Raw genomic sequence first — 17,124 nt, 5'->3', positions numbered from 1 at the left:
AGTAAACTAATGACTGAGCATGCGCACGGCGGGTGCGCGCGTGCCTCTGCAGCTTAGGGTCTGCCCCGGCTGATGGGACCGAGAGGCTGGAGCTGTGTGCCGGAGGCCGGACGCTCGAGCGGCCGGGGGAAGGAAGGGTCCGGGGAGTGCAGCGCCGCGCGGCCTCCGAGCAGCGCCTGACCCCGACCGGCATGCCCTCTCCCCTCCGCAGCCTCCTCTGATGGGGAAGTGCGCCTGGACGGAGAGGAAAAGGCAGCCAGGCGAGCGGTTTCCCCTTCCTTTTTTGGGACCAGGACGGGAGCCTGCACAGCAGCAGCCGAGTCAGACAGGAAGGAGCAGGATGACTGGGACTCACAGCAGCATGCATCTGGGGGGCGACGGTGAGTACAGACCCATGCACCGCTGGGGCGGACAATGCACTGGGACCGCGAGACTAAAGAGACGCTTTTGGTTGCACAAACTTTACCCAAATCCCATTGTATCCATGGAAGGCGTCCTAACGTGTTGTCTTGTTTTCTTCAACATTCTATTTCTCAGCTTTTCTCCCGGGTGGTGTTTGTAAGTGTGCATTTTGGTAATCTCCCCCGCTTGCCATTCACTGGGTTTTGTTAACACTGGAATCGAGCACTGGAATCGAGTCACCTGTGTTTGGGAATGCAGGAATGATCACAGACCCACGTCTGTTTTAAAGCATGCAATATTTGACACACACACACACCTCTCGGGCACAGGGTTAATGTATGCTGATTACGCGATTGTGTGAGTTTCCGTTCATACGTGCAAGTACAATGTCATAGCTTGCATAGGCGACCCGATCCCCGGGCCGTATTGTTTCCTGTATGCACGCCTCTGCGTTTCTGTCAGTCTGTCCTTCCCAGTCCGTAGCCGTATTCTGTGGCAATGAAGCACCGGGGCGTTCTTTAATGCAGTCGCACCGTTTTCTCAAATCGCTTCATATTAATAGTGCTTTGTGAGATAAACAAACGTTGCGTTTGACTTAAGATTAATTTCCCTGGAGAGGGTCTCTTCAGCTGTTTGTGCCATGATGCAAAGGATGTTTTGTTCCAGGCTGCATCCGCTTTTCTGGAAGCTGCTCGCCTATATTAGGGAAGCTGTGGCGTGACTTTTCCTGCATATTGCAGTGTTAAAGTCGAACCTCTTCTTAGTAATTGAACGTTCATGATGCGGTCGTCTTTGTGTGCTTTCTTAAAATAACATGTGGACACTTCCGTTATTTGCATTACTTTGTAATTATGAGTACGCGTGTGTGTAAATTTCTAACGGGGACAGCAAAGATCGGATGGAGGGCGTCTGAGACCCCACTATGATGGTCCCTTGTCTAGCCTCGCCCTTCCCACCTCTCCTGGCACAGTTCCAAACCGTGCCCCTCGCGCCCCTCTGGCAGATGTTTAGTGCATGGCCGCAACGTGGCCTCCAGAATGTTTATCCTACGGTTCAACTGTGAACTGGGGGCGAGTTGTGGAACAGGTGCTGAGAGAGAATCACTGGAGAGCGCCCAAACACGAGCTGGACCCAACTGCTCCCCCGCTGCTGCCAAGGGGTGTGCACTGGCAGGCAGCAGCCGTGGAAAGGGAAGGCCTGTGGCGTGGAAGCACCAGCTGGAGTATTGCCTGGTGCGCCAATGCCACCAGCCCTCGCCTCACGCATTACAGAAAGGCTTTACATTTCTTAGATTTTGGGGCATCCCGGTTTGTTATGGTGGCCTGCAAGTCCATAACAAAGTGTTCGTTTTTAGTTTCTTTGCTGCCGACTTTCTTAATTATGGCCTTTTAAAGTTTTTGCGGAGTTGCGTGTCGGGTATCATGTTGGTAATAGACGGAGCTATACCTCACAGGAGTATGAATGGCTTCTTTGCTGTGCTGATATGGCTGGACAGGGGTGAAGCGTGACCCTCCTGGGCGGTGATCTGCTTGGGCATCTCTGCCTGCCAGGGGTGGACTGGGAACCAAGAGAGGCCCTGGAAATAATTTTCAAACACATTTTCAGCAAGCCCAATGCTTTTCCTATGAGAACATTTGGGAATACCACACAAAAGAGGCCCAGGGTGCAGAGGCCCACCCGGAAATCCCCAGAGTTCCCTATAGGCCAGTGACTGGGAACCAAGAGAGGCCCTGGAAATAATTTTGAAAATAAATGGACACATGACATATTACACATTTTCAGCAAGCTTGACACTTTTCATAGGAGAAAACGCGGAAATAAAATGTGTAACCACACAAGAGGCCCTGGGTACCGGGGCCTAATGGGGAAATCTCCAGAGTTCCCTCTAGGCCATTTCACCCCTGGCTGCTTTGCATTCCCATCCTGACCTCCATTTAGCCTCTGTTGTAACACTTAGTCATTGCTGCAGGAATATATTGTTGTACCTTCCAGCTAGCTACAGCTGTCACGCAATATCTGCAGGCGTCTTCCCAACTTCCACGCAGTGAAATGTCCACTCAATAGAACATCTTCACTAGTATGACTTAAGCTGACCAGGAAACTGTAGCTGTAATTCAAGTGAAGTTGGAATATTTGCAGGCCATGTTTCTGCTCATCAGCGAGGCGCTTTCGTCACCGACAACAGAATGGCAATTTTTGCACACGTCGTTCGCTCACTTATTCCTCAATGTCATTCTCTCCCTTTTCATCCTAGGTATGGCTTTTTGTCTGTACGTTTGATGTAAGGCACTGATGAGGCGTTTCATGTCCACATTTGCTGCAATGCCCTTGCGAGGATATTACATTATCTCAGCACAAAGGCAGTCTTGGGCTTTCTTTGAGCTGCCACTGAGGTGAATGGGAAGCTGAAGATTAACGCAGCACAGAAAAGCAATGCCACCCAGGCCATAGCAAAGCCGAACCTCCAACTGAAGTGCGCCCTTATTAATGCCAGGTCACTAATAGCACACGCGACCGAAATTGCTGATCTCATTCAAATAGGAGACTATGACATCCTCGCCATAACAGAAACTTGGCTGCACCAAGCTGCAGGACCTGCCATAATGCTTGCCCTACCACATAATTACACCATACTTAGAGAAGATAGAGTCAACTCTCGAGGAGGTGGCCTAGCTATTATTGCTAAAAATAATCTCACCTTAAAAATTGAATCAAGTTCAACGACTAACTCCTGCGAATCATTAACTGCTAAACTCCTCGCATCTCCCTCTCATTCTATTAATATCCACCTTATCTATAGACCACCTGGCCCTATTGGCACGTTCGAGGAGGACATCTCCACGATCCTCTCAAACAACCTAAAAACTTCATCCCAAGTTATCCTTCTGGGAGACCTAAACCTAGGCTACAACGACCCTAAAGACCTGCAAGCAACTAATGTCACTAATATCATCTCAGAACTAGGCTTCTCCCAAAAAATCCTACAACCCACACACGAAAAAGGCCGTATACTTGACTGGGTTGCTGACTATAACTGCAATACTACGATTGTCGACATCAAACCACAAATTTGGACAGATCATGCACTGATAACCTTCCTCCTAAATGTTAACTTGACCATACCTACTGAAATTGTTCTGGCTCCCCCCCTGCCAACCAGAAACAAAAAACTTATAACTACAGAAAAACTGCTACCACTCATCCTCCCCAGACTAAACTCTCTACCTGACTCATCGGACACCTCATCACTAGTAAATGAATTCAACTCTTCTATGGCTACAGCTCTAGATACTATTGCCCCACTGAAACTCAGAAAGAGTAAGCCCAGAGCCCACCTAAACACCTGGTTTACTCCTCACCTCAAATCTCTAAGACTTGAAAAACGTAAATGTGAATCTGCTTGGCGACTAGCCCCAACAGAGACAAATAAAATTACACTCATCAATGCCTCCAAGATTTATAAAAATGAAATAAAGAAAGCAAAAAGAGAGAACTTCAACAACAGAATACTGCAGGCCAAATCTGGTACGAAGGAACTATTCCTCATACTAAAGGAACTAGAAAACCCTATTCCTGTCCAGGATAACTGTGATAAAAATAAAATATGGTGCTCGAACATCCAAAAAGCACTAAATGACAAAATTGCCACACTCCAAACAAAAATTGAGATAAAGAAACAGAATATTCCACCCTCAACTAACCTAAGAGGCAAACTACCAACTAGCACTAAACTAAACCATATATTTAACTTCTCGAAAGTAACCATACTTGAAACCGAAAAGATAATACTTTCACTCAAGCCATCCAATTGCCGAGGTGACCTATGCCCAGCCCAACTAATAAAAGACATGGCCAGAGACCTCTCACCATTCATTTCTAAGCTTATTAATGCCTCCTTTGCTTCAGGCACTATTCCAGATAACCTCAAGCAATCTTGGGTCCTCCCCCTTCTAAAAAAACAAACATTGGACCCATCCATCCCGACTAACTACAGGCCTATCACAACGGTACCGTTCCTGTTATAAATCCTAGACAGGGTAGCCTACCTGCAGATCCAAAAACACCTGGAGCTGCACCACCTTTTAGGCACAAGACAATCAGGTTTTAGACCTCAGCATGGAACTGAAACCGCACTTATCGATCTTAAAACTCAGGTCGATGAGCTGAGAGACTCCGGAAAGATGGCCTTACTCCTCTTACTGGACCTCTCCGCAGCCTTCGACCTAGTGGATCATGATGTGCTATGCACCCACCTAGAAACAGCTGCCCACTTCTCCACGCATGCCATCGCATGGATCAAATCTTTCCTAACCGGTAGAACTATGAGACTCTTCTCTACTTCTGCTGCTGCAGACCCAGTATCCATCACATGTGGAGTCCCACAAGGTTCTTGTGTCTCCCCCACTATGTACAACATCTTCACGAAGCCCTTGTTCGATGATCTAGATAATCTGGGTGTCACCTACACTAACTATGCGGATGACACTCAGATTCTCATACCACTCTCAGGGGATTATGAACAAGATTTGGCCTTGGTGAACAAGATCTATCTCATCATTCAGGCATGGATGGCCACCCACGGGCTATGCCTGAATGATGACAAAACTGAACTCATCATACTGGGGAACACACAAAACATCAAAAGACTAAAAGAAGAATACTCATCCTTCGTCATAGACGGTAACACTATCAAGGTGGCAAAAGTGGTAAAAACACTAGGGTTCTACCTTGATTCCCACCTCTCCCTAACCAAACAGGTGAGCGCAATGGCATCCAGCACCGCATATACCTGCAAGTTGATCAGAGCCGCAAAACCATACCTATCCACTGCCAACTGCCTAACCCTTGCCCGAGCATTAGTGCTGTCGAAATCGGACTATTGTAACGCTCTATATATAGGAGCCAACAAACACACGGTGCAAAAGATTCAAACACTACAAAACAATGCCCTTAGGGCTGCCTTAGGAATTCCAAAAAGAGAGCATATTTCAGAAGCTAGAAGACAACCTAATTGGCTCTCCACAGCGGACAAAATCAAACTTAAGACAGCTTCTCTAACCTTCAAAAGCATCAACTATCTAGCACCTAAATACCTAGCCGCTAGATTCAACAGAAAAATCTCCACTAGACCCACCAGAGAAGCATACTCTAACCAGTTAATGATACCCCCATTCAAACTAAGTACGGCCGGAGGAAACAGTTTCCCGGTCAAAGCTGCCCAGCTTTGGAACTCCCTCCCGCCCGGCCTGAGATCCCCCCAATCCTACGCTCTCTTCAGATCCAACTGTATCAATTGGATCAAAGAAAATGACCGATAGTACGTTTGTAGAACAGTGGTAATGGACTATGTACATAATTATATATCCTCTTTCTCCCTACTGCATATTTCCTGCTTATATTATGTTACATGTATATACCATGGCCTGCATTATGTAATTTCTACTATGTATAATCACTATTTGTAATCATATGTAACCTGTAAAGTTTAAAGTTTCCTTGAACAACGCGCCCGGTTACCCTCGGGTCTGGCGCGCGCTATAAATAATAAACTCAAACTCAAACAGTGGCTGGGAGGCCTCGCCCTCGAGGGGGGGTTTGACAGCTAAACTACATAGCCGCTGCAAATGCTCTGCTCGTTGCGATTGGCGATAAATGCAGAGTGACTGTCTTGGTTTTGATGTCTAGTTTGGCGTAATACGCAGAAGCACATCCTTGGCTTTGTAGATAGAGTGGCGTGTCCACTTAAATCAGGTCGATTCATGTGAACCCTCCTTGCTCCTCAGCAGGCTCTGAGGATTATTCAGACATTAGGTGACCCCCCCCCAAAAAAAGAATCTTTCTTATATATTGCCGTCCTCTTGTGAGAAACGGACCCATAGACCATATATATTATATAGGTCTGTGCATTGACGCTTTCATTTCCTTCTTTTGTTAGCTGACCTAGCCTGAGACCACCTCCAGGATTTGAAGACTTTTAGCAGTCTCATTGTACAGCCACGTCTTGTGGTGCAATGGAGAAGTAGGCTGAGTAATAAAATACACATATTCTCCAATTTCTAATTGTACATCAAGGCAGAAGTAGGCCTGATATCTTTAGTGGATTGAAGAAAATAATGTTTTTCTCTAAAATGGTTGCTTAATACATAGTGTGGTATTCACTGTACACGGGGCCCATTGCGCCTCCTTTTCAAGAGAGCTTGCTTTTGTTGCGGAGCAGAGTTGGAGGTCACTGAAGCTTATGACACAGTGATGGCATTTGGGGTTCATGCACAGGTGGGCCTCTTACCCATAGGAAGAGCAAAGCGGGTGGTACCATGGCCATTACCAGTGTTTTTGAAATCGGTTTACAGTTTTTCTGTTCTGTAGGGGGCGTTTCCAAAGCTTCCAACCTTCCACATGGAGGGACCTTCCACTACGGCGTTGATGCTACACTGGGGGAATGGGTGGGATTGGAATGAAAGAGGGCTGGAAGAGTTACACGGGCTGGTAGGTGTTAGGAAAGGTTTCCATGACTTTACCAGAGGAGCCCAGCCTTCTGCTGCACTCCTCCTGGGCTTTTCGCTCTCTTTTTACGGGGAAACTGACATGCCCTTAAGGCAGTCAGTACTGGGAGACTTTGTTTCCCTTAGTCCTTTCCAATGTTGCAACTTTTCTGCAACATGTCAAGTGTCCAATGTACATTCCAGTACAGTACACGTGGTTCTATTAGTCATTTCCAAAGGCCCTACATAGTCTGGAAGGATTTTTGTAGGAGAAGTGCAGATGTGCCTCGGACAGGGCAGGTGGCAGCTTATCTTTTCATATATTTTTAACCCTTTCCTGCCAGGTAAACCGCGTTTGGCACAAATAGGTGGCCTGTCTCCAAAATGACCATGCCACGAGGTTCTGTGTCCTGTCCTTTATCCATCATGCCCCTTCACCTTCCCCAGGTCGAGCCAACCCGGGTCAGTCCTTATTTGGGCATGCATTCTCCCGCGAAACGCCAAGCTTTCGCAGGCTTCTGCATGCCTTGTGTTTGTGCCTTCAGGATGTGGGCTGTAACGGCTGGTTCCAATACACATCTTGGGTGTCAGAGAGTCTGGAGTGCTGTGAATGCCTGTGACCACTGTGGTCTGTGATTGGTCCACGTATGGCATGCCTTTATGTGAGCAGATCTCCCATTGGGTACTCTTCGTTTTGACGCAAAGGATATTTTGGATGAGAGAAGGGCCCCAAACACCCATCCCATGTCGATCTTTGGAGTTCTCACTGAATCAAAGATAGGATCCAAGTATCCTGAAATGAAGAAGCTGAGTTGAGGAACCGTTAGTGACCCGCTGGAAGGTTTGGTACCCTGAGCCTGCTGTCGTCCAGTGGGACCCCTCTGCATCTGGTCATCCTAGAAGGTCTGCGAAGAAGCTTCGACCCATTGGAATAGTGGGACCAACTATTCTCGGCACCTTCATCAAAACCTGCGAGTAACCCTTCTCGGAAGTGTTCCTGGGTCAACCAGTGGGCTGACCATCTTATGCAGACTCTTTGCCCTGATACCGCCGCTGTTTTGAGGAGGCCCTCGAAACTTGGTATATCGCTAGCTCTGTGCTCATGGCAGCCTCACGCCGAATTTCGTACACTTGGCATTCCCAGGTCTGAAGTGAGACGAGTGTGCCAGAAGTGGAGTATACGCGGTTACCGTGTCACCCAGCCGCAGTGACAAACTTTGCAGGTGCACTGCATTTGTGCCCCTCTTGCCCCTGAAGCCTGCTGCAGTGAAACTAGCCTGATCCATCCACCAGGAGCGTAGAAATCGCAACTGTCCCATTTGGGAATCATCGCCGTATCTTCGTCGCTGAAAGCCGCAGAGCCGTCAAATTGTCGCACTTGAACCTGCAACCAAAGTGGACTCGACTGCCAAAGTTTGGTCCAGAGTGCGCCAGGGAGTCGGTGAGTAATTGCAACCCTAACCAGTGGCCCCTAGTGCCTCCATCCATTTTTATGCACATGTGGCCCCTAGGGGCCCCTCTCCTTTCCACTGCTAGTGCAAACTAGCGAACTATTCCCAATTCTTGGAATCCACTCTGCCCTCAAGTGGAGGCCCACCTCGAATAGTGGGAACCTATTCTTGATCGCCTCACCCACCGTCCTGAGCTGCTACAGACCCTTAAAGAGACCCCGTTTTGCCCATTTGTACTACTGTGTGCGCTTGCAATACCTGTACATTTGAGCATTAGGCTCCACTCTTCTTAGGGATTGGACTGCCTCTTAGTTAGGAGTGTGTTGGATGCAGAAGGGACTAAAGACTATTTGCACTGCTTTTTCCTTCCCCTTTTAGGTTGTGGACCCATTTCGTGCATTAACCCTTTAGACCCCAATGGTCTTGTATATATGGATTTAGATAGGCTTGTTTTGGCTTAATAAGCATTACTGTGATTTGATTTGTATGTTGAAACTCAAAGGCCTTGAAATAAATGTATATGTATTTTTAATATATCTACACCTGACTGGGAGTGATTTGTAAGTGTCCTTTACTCTCTGTGCTCAATAAGGTCTTTCAGTCACCCGCATCCCTCCTGAGACCTAGTCTTGACCACCACCAAGCTACCTTGATTGGTGTCGCTTGACCAGAAGGTTAACTCTGTTCCAAGAAACTAGGCTGGCCTCTTGACCCTCTGCCCACCAGGTCAGAGTTCAGAAATCCATCTTAACAGTAGGGCGCATCAACCTGAACACCTACCACAGGCCGTGGCTTAGACTGCTTTATGCTCTAGGAAAAGGACATGGCGCTCGTAGCATTATTTCACGGTTGGAGCAGGGAAAAGGACAGAACCAGTGCCTAATTTGTGGGGGTTGCCAGGGCTCGGCCTTGGGACTTATATCTAAGCCCTGGCACTTATTGCTGATCGTAGCTTGATGTGGTGTTTTGGTAGCTTTATCATTTCAACTGTCAGTCAGTCATAGTAATATAACAATCACCGCCCTTGTGCACTGGCCAGGGTCTCTGCATCCTGAGATGTCTCGTTGCTATTCGTGACCCTGATGGCCCAGGTTGGCACTCAGTACTAGTTATCCTTTTTCATGTATAACAATGAGTTGGAAGGCGAGAATACTGGACACTAATGCTGACCATGTCCGCACGCTGCACTCTCAGACTGCATGACATTGCTGTACATTCTCTACTGTTGCAACCAGCAGGGTGGGTTTATAACAACTGGACAGTCACCATGCAGTAGTCCCGACACAGGGGCAAGGTCAGTGAAAAGGCCAATGTTGAAGAGTAATTGTAATTGGTTATTTATAATGTGCTTAATGCCCAGATGTTTCTAAGTACGGACACAGGGATTGAACCTGTTACTCTGCATCTTCTTGCTTCCAAGACGAGCGCGTTGCCCCTGAGCTATCCTCCCAAGACTCCAGTGCCTGTCATGAGTGTCAACCTATACAAGATGTTCTTGCTTCAGCGTTTGACAGGGACGTTCATCAATTTACCATAGGCAGAAAGCATGTTTGCTCTAAGTTCCACTTGCCACTGATAGGATCAGAGCAAAATGTTAACGATGATGTGTTTTTAAAGAAACACTGTAACTTTTATTTTATTTCGAGACGCAAGTTAAATGTTACTTTAATTGGTATCTGTAAATCACACAGTGCGCCTGTCGAGCTCAATGAGCTGGTGGGAGTTGCAGCTTTACACTAGCTGTTCATTCTGTATGGAGCAACAATGGGTGGTGTGGACACTGGGCGGGGAGCCCTGATGTGCCACAGGCGTGCTAGAAAATATTTGGGCCCTGGCACTTATATTCCTTACAAATTAAGCACTGAACAGAATGGAGCCTTCAATCCTTGCATGATCTATTAGTATATTTTATGACCAACAATCGGGCAGTTAGCAGGGTTCTGGTCTGCATGCAGATTTAATTGTCCAGGTGGAGAGTTCATGGGGGGAAAAGTACTCACTGACGTGGGAAAGAAAGGTTCAACTTCAAAAGTTCAAATCCAGGTAGTGCTGTCTCAAACGGTGCTCTTTTGAGGTCGATAAATTGAGTATCGATACATTGAGCCTCATTATGAGGTTGGAGGTAGCCTTGCCGGTAAAACATGCAAGGCTACCTCCAAACTCGCATCCGGGTCCGGCACCCGCGAATGGACAATTACTGGGCTATTTCGGCCCAGCCGGACCCGGTAATTGTCCTTTCTTGGGTACCGGGCCCGGTACATCCCCATTCCCATTTGAGCCCCATAGGGTTCAATGGGAATGGGGACGTCGGATGCACCGGCACTGTTGTGCATCTTACATGCTGTGCTCGTAGTATGGCGGTACCGTAGCAATGGTGGCGGTAGCGCTACCGGCACCGTTGCTGCCTTACCGCCATACTTATAATGATGCCCATTGGGTAATAGTATCAGCTGTTATCATAGTGCTTGGAAGTGGATGGAATACAACATGAAGCACTGTATATAAAACACATTCTCGTTAAATAGTGTCCTAATAGGCAAACCAAAACCGGACGTTATTACTGCAAGACACTGAGTACCCCAGTGAGTTAGGAGTACCAGCTAAAACACCCACTTTTGCATAGGTGGCAGAATGCCTTTAACAGTGCGGTTTGTATTGTGATCGTTTTGCAGTTTGAAGGTGCAGCAGATCAAATTCCATGCGCAACCATTCTTCACAACCTTGAAAATGCTCTATGCACATATTTTTAAATAAAAATGGAGTGTCTACAACGTGTGATCCATTTGAATGCACAGACGGCGATGGACTAATATACGGTTTTGCAAGGTCACAAAGTAAAACGGTCCTTTTATCACAGAGGCAGAAACATTGTTGATATCCCTGCATACAATTAAGCATTTTTGAAAGCTCCTTATATTATACACACTTTCTACATAGCTTGAACATTATTGCAGCTTTAAACTTGAGCAAACGATTCAATCACATTGGAGCAGACAGACGTGTGAACTGTGCATTTCCTTGCCTCCCTCGCTGCCGTCTATCACCTCAGATCACAGGCAGGAGACCCGCCTGTCAGTCAGAGAAATGTCAACAACCCGCGTGCCAGGACTGTACCAAGTACGGGGAACAGCGAGGCGGGCTGCAGACATATCGACCGTTACTCTTCAGACACCACAACGTGCCCCCGCCCCCCAAGATCGGAATTATGTGCAAATTTGGGTTCAAACGAATGCTTTAAAATTCGCCAAACAAAAGTCAAAACGTTAATTTAGCGAGAAAGATCTGCAATCATTTTACATTGCGTACCGCTCCCTTGCTAGACTTAAGCTAGCATTGAAGAAGGCGCTCGTCTTTCATTATGTATATACATTGACAGCTTATGGCGAGATAGTCCCATCCTTTGGCATTTATTGGCACCATATGGCCTCGGGTATCCTTGCTTGCCAGGTGTTGGGAGGCCATGCACTGGTGCTCGAATCAGAGGACACTTTGCTTTCGTGTACCCGCACAATGTCCAGCATTTGTAATCAAAAGCACAGGTTCATGGCACACACCCTCAACATGACTGTGCAATGCCCAGGTACTCACACCATTGTCAAAGAAATGTCAAGTTGGCACACCAATGCTTGACGGAATTAATACTGCTGTCATGAGTACAGGGATGAGTAGTGTGTAAGGCCTACTCAGCTCCACACTACTACTAAACCAGAAGGGATCTGACTCAAAAAGGTGAGACCTGCAGGTATGCCTCCTTTGCTACTTGGAGTAACACAGGCTATACCCGTCACGAGGCGTGTGCACGCTACCAAAGAATAATCCAAACAACAATAGTAATGTGATACCAAAATAAACAAAAGGCTCATTGATGGGGCCATAACAAATAGCAGTCTTTAAATGCACTAATAAAAACACTAATAAGCGGCATCTGTAAAGGGTTGACTTAGACTATGCAGACTCTGAGATGAAAGAGGCACTCTGGGTCTGAAGCCAGGGGTACACAGGCAACAGCATCTACAACACTGTTCAAGTTCAAAGCATAGGTCTTAAACGGTAATGAGAGGGGTCTTAAATGTCTCTTGTGCCCTTAAATCCATGTCTGGTGGACTGAATCACTATCAGTACCTTATCGTCATCTTGGGTGGCTCGACAGTCTCACTCCAGGCTTCCTGGCGCTTTCAATGGGTCAAGTCAGCATTGAGACATTACAGTCTGATGCAACAAAAGGACCAAGACAGTGTTGGATCAGTCGAGTTGGTCCGATTCATTCAAGTGATGCGGTGCTGCCTGTAGGATGTTTTTAATCAGGCGAAATCTAACTCAGAGACATTTTCCACTCACCCCAAACTATTGAATGTAGTTCTTTTAATGAACCTGGGACCCCCAATTTAACATTGTTGATTACATATAGCCTCCCTTTCCTTTCTGTACAAGAAACACACAGGTTGCCCAGAAGGTCTATTTTATTAATAACATAGAAATAAATGAAGCCCTTTGTATATCAACTAATTGTGCATCTATGAAATTCCAACTTCAACTAAGAATAATGGTCACACCACTTTTATATGCTGCATTTACTTGAATAGACTTTTGTAAACACACACCACAATATATAAATGTGTTTTTATCCTTCTTCTCCATCCATTATATATTGACAAATGAATGAGGACTCGGATAAAGCTTTCATTTGATAAAACCAAGTAGAATCAGAATATCCCTGCCAATCAGACTTTCTGCTTCGCCCTTATTGAAAATAGACACCCCCTTACTCAATTGACATGCCAGAATTTATAACAGTGTTTTAGTAAACTCAATTGAAATACTTGCTACTTGACATTCCCGCATGCAAATCCCTCCCAAAATGAAAATATATGTTGGCTAGATTTCCTTCAGTGGTGGTTCTGTTGCATTCCCATATAAAGTGCGTAGCGGTTAATTACGCTTTCCCCTTTGTCTTGAATGGTGTAGCACCAGTAACAGAACTCTGTTTCGTGGTGTAGCCAAGAAATTAGTTCAATTTAGATTATTTTTCTAGGTATGCAAACAGTGAGTTATCCTTTTGTATCTGAGAATACTTTTTCTGTGTTTGATCATCAACCAGAGAAGGAGGCAAGGAGTGTCCAGTATGCATGTCATAGGCCCTATTCTATAAAATCTATAATTCCGTAAGCACCTATGCTTCTAAAATATTTATAATTATTCAGTATGTCTAGTAAGTTTACATGCCCTGGCCCCTCAGTACTTTCCCTAATAAAAAGGGCTAGTATTTATCCCCTCTGAATCTTTTCCCTTTAAATATTATACTTGCATATGCATTTCTTTTGGCTGTCTCACTGACAGGTGGGCACCCTAATAAGAAGCCTGGTTTGACTCTTCCCCCCTCTGGAACAGGTGGTCATCAGTCAGCAAGGCAATGTTCACTTCCCTCCACAGCCTGGTCTCCCTCTCTCTGTATTTGGGCCTCTCTGATGTCTTTCACACTGAAGACGTCCCAGGACTTTAACCCCACGTAAGCCTCTCTTGCAGTGTACTGCTAGCAGTCAAAGAATGGCTCCAAAAGCAAAGGAATTTGTTCCATTCTTCGTTATGTGGTTATCAATACTGTCAGTCATCCAATCCTTGAGTGAAAGAGTGTGTGTGTCCCTTGAATCTATGGATTTTAACCTTTTGTAGAGCAGAAACCACTCCCTTTTAGAGGTGGGTATCATTTCTCTAATCTAATTGGTCAATGTATGAGATTGGACAGGGTTCTGAAAGTGATATCACACTAAACCGTATCTCCGTACTTAATTCTGGGTGTATTAATGAAGAGGGCAATCTGATGGGAGTGACTTCTACACACACCTTCCCTATCATTTTATGTCATGTTGGATAAGTCTGCATTAAAACAGTTTTTGTTCCTCACATGTAATGAAGTCGCGAATCAGTTCATCGCATTACTGTCACTTGGGCAAATCAAATATTGTGATTTTTAAAAAGAAAAACTTGACAAGATATATGGTGGATGAGATACAGATTTTCAGTTTTTTTTTTCCCTACACAAAAATATTATTTCCATCTCACAATAATAGGCTTGCCAGCACAGATGCTAGGATGTAGAAATCACTGTTGGGCACTGTTTTTTTTGCAAAGGTAGCCACATTTGCCTAATTTACATAATATCACAAAAATATTGTTTTACATTGAGCTGATGGAGCTTTTCACCCTGGATATTCTTTTAAAAATTGTCTTTGGTACCTTCCATCCAAAAGTTAAAAATGAAAATATGATTCCATATGTACATTTCACATAGTGCATTATTTCTTATATATATATTGGGATAAATCACAATCTGAAATGGCGCACCAGTTCCTGGCTGACATAGCCAAATTGTGCCAGTCAGGGCTCAAAATGAACACCTGCCACTTGCCAGTGATAATTGATTCTTGAGAGATATGAAGTGGTGTGCTTTATCTGTAGAATTCAGGTGGTGAGAGACATGATGGTAACTTGAAACTTTGTCCCCTGCTGGGTGCATTTGTGAATCCTGAGAAGCCTGCTCATCTTGGCAAACGTTTTTTGAAGTACGGCACTGGCAGGGCCATTTACGATTCAGTCCCACCTCCTTGAGTAATTGCAGCCACTTTTATCACTTCAGTCAGACTCCCAGACTTCGTCCGTGCAAATTTCCCTTCCCCTACAAGATAGGGGATGTTATTTTTCGAGAGAGACCACTACATACCCCTTCCCTGAGCAAATCAATTGTATTTTTAAGGGGCTTCAGCCTAAGCTCAGGAAGAGATGGAAGTTGTAAATTAGCACAATTTGTTTTACTCTGTCCTGGCTTCCTGAGAACCAACTACAAGCAGAGCGATACACTTTCATAATTGAGATTCAAAAGCCAGTGTTCACATTTTTCCTCCTGGCAAAGCTTTTCCCATGTCCTCTTGTTGGGTTATGTTTGCTCCTTTACCTTTCAGGACAAAGTAGCGTTAGCCACCATTGCAGGCTTTAAAATTCATTTGATTTTCTCCACATTTCTGTCACATTTCCTCAAAACAGGGCACACTTCAAACTTTCTCTTTTCAACCAAACCCCATCAAATCTTATTTTTTTATATTTCTTTCTACAAAATGGATTCCCAGTCCTGTAAAAGAAAATGTACACAATGCTAGGCCCAAATTTGGTTTTTGTCTCTCCTATGGCATGCTGTGCTTTTCGTCTCAGATTTGATAATTCTCCTGTTAACAAAAGATTGCTGGATTCTTCTATGTAACACCACAATTCCTGCTTGTGCATGGTCATATAATGTTGGATTATGTATTTTATTGTATCATTTGTAAGTGCCTTTCATCATTGGTATGGTCACAAGGCGCTGCAGGTTGAACACCCTTGTGGGACCGAAGTCCAGGTATGGGAACATTTGCGAAGTGCTAGTATGCATGTGTGCATAATGGCCAGTACGAAGCTATGAAGGGTAGGCTGAATCCCTGATATCCACCCATGTTGAGCCAGCACGTGGATGGGTTGTGAGATGGGGGTGGGGAGGGGTCTAGTCGGGGTATGTGAGAGTGGGATAATTATGTGTCAGCTATATATCACACTTTTGTTATGAACAATAGCTGCATTTGTATGGCAGAGGTGATGCACAAAGTGGTTTTGAGTGATGAATGATGGTAGTCTGCGGCTGTGTCTACAGGGAAAGTTACATAAGCATTGAGGTTTATAAAGAATTGGCTATAACTTAATGAGTGCCTCAGTGCTCTAGTTACATTCAACGTTCATCTAGAATCTTTTCTCTAGCTACATTCTACCCTCGCCTAGATACCATGCACTAGATTGATTGTATATTCATTTTGCTTGGTGCACTGGCTATGTTCTACTCCATTCTTCTAAGTGTGATACATGGCTAAGCTGCATACTCCTTCCCAGTGCAATGCAAGGTCTAACCTTCACAGTAGTACTGATTTTGATACAGGGCTTTCTGCACTTTTCTTCTCAGTCTGATATACAAGCTAAACTAGCCTGAGTGGGCAGGATAGTTGAGCCTGGCCAGTAGATGGTGAACCGCTGTATCTAGTCCAGCTAAGTTTGACACAATGATTACCCTCCACATTTCTCCAAGTGCCCGACATTGCCCTCCCCAAAATGCATCCAGGCGCAACATCGTGCCTGCCCCCAAAATACATCTAAGTGCAACACATTGTCTGCCCCAAGAAACCTCTAGTGCAACACATGTCCTGCCCAAAAAATACATATAAGTGATGAATCAAAGGTATTCGTCCCTTCTCCCCAAACAGGGGCCTCCTCCTGTGAGGCTAGGAAGGGGATCACGCTATGCAAGACCCTCCCTACGTGTTGAGGCAAGTTGGACCTTGCAGAGAGAGACTTTCCCCTTTGGGGACAAGGACTCCTGTTCCGGTGACGAACTACCTACTATAGCCATATACATGGGACTATCTACTGTAAAGAGTAGTGTCACATCTTTACGTGTGGCTAAAGGCAATGTATAAAGAAATTCATCTGGGAAAAGAAAGGAAAATTTCTCTTTAGACAGAGACCTATGTTTAACTGAGGCCAGTCTGTGCAAAGGGAGAGCGTGCTATGCACAGGGGAAGCCCCCTAACATCATCACACCTTATGGAGGTGGAGCTGATGCAGGTTGTGGAGCCCGTGATTTTCAACAAGACACAGAAGGCCAGTGCGAGACGCCATAGGGCTGGTATGTACAGCCACAAGGAAAGCGTTACAAGGAGGAAGAAAGGAATGATGTATCTGGTGGTGGCGTGACCACGCTTGCAAAGTGGTGGACA

The 17,124-nt window shown here is 45.5% G+C and overlaps 1 protein-coding gene across 1 annotated transcript in view; it reads left to right on the top strand.

The window, feature by feature from the left end:
* Window positions 1-245: 245 nt before the first annotated feature.
* Window positions 246-17,124, top strand: part of FGD3 (FYVE, RhoGEF and PH domain containing 3) — a 924,278-nt gene continuing 907,399 nt past the window's right edge. Inside the window, exon 1 of the mRNA XM_069643610.1 lies at window positions 246-380. The gene's annotated coding sequence lies outside the window, so the exon portion shown is untranslated. The remainder of the gene's footprint in view (window positions 381-17,124) is intronic.

This window comes from Ambystoma mexicanum, chromosome 2p (assembly GCF_040938575.1).
Source record: "Ambystoma mexicanum isolate Mex_15411 chromosome 2p, UKY_AmexF1_1, whole genome shotgun sequence".
NCBI classification, from domain to species: Eukaryota; Metazoa; Chordata; class Amphibia; order Caudata; family Ambystomatidae; genus Ambystoma; species Ambystoma mexicanum.
This window is presented reverse-complemented; position numbering and strand designations above follow the sequence as displayed.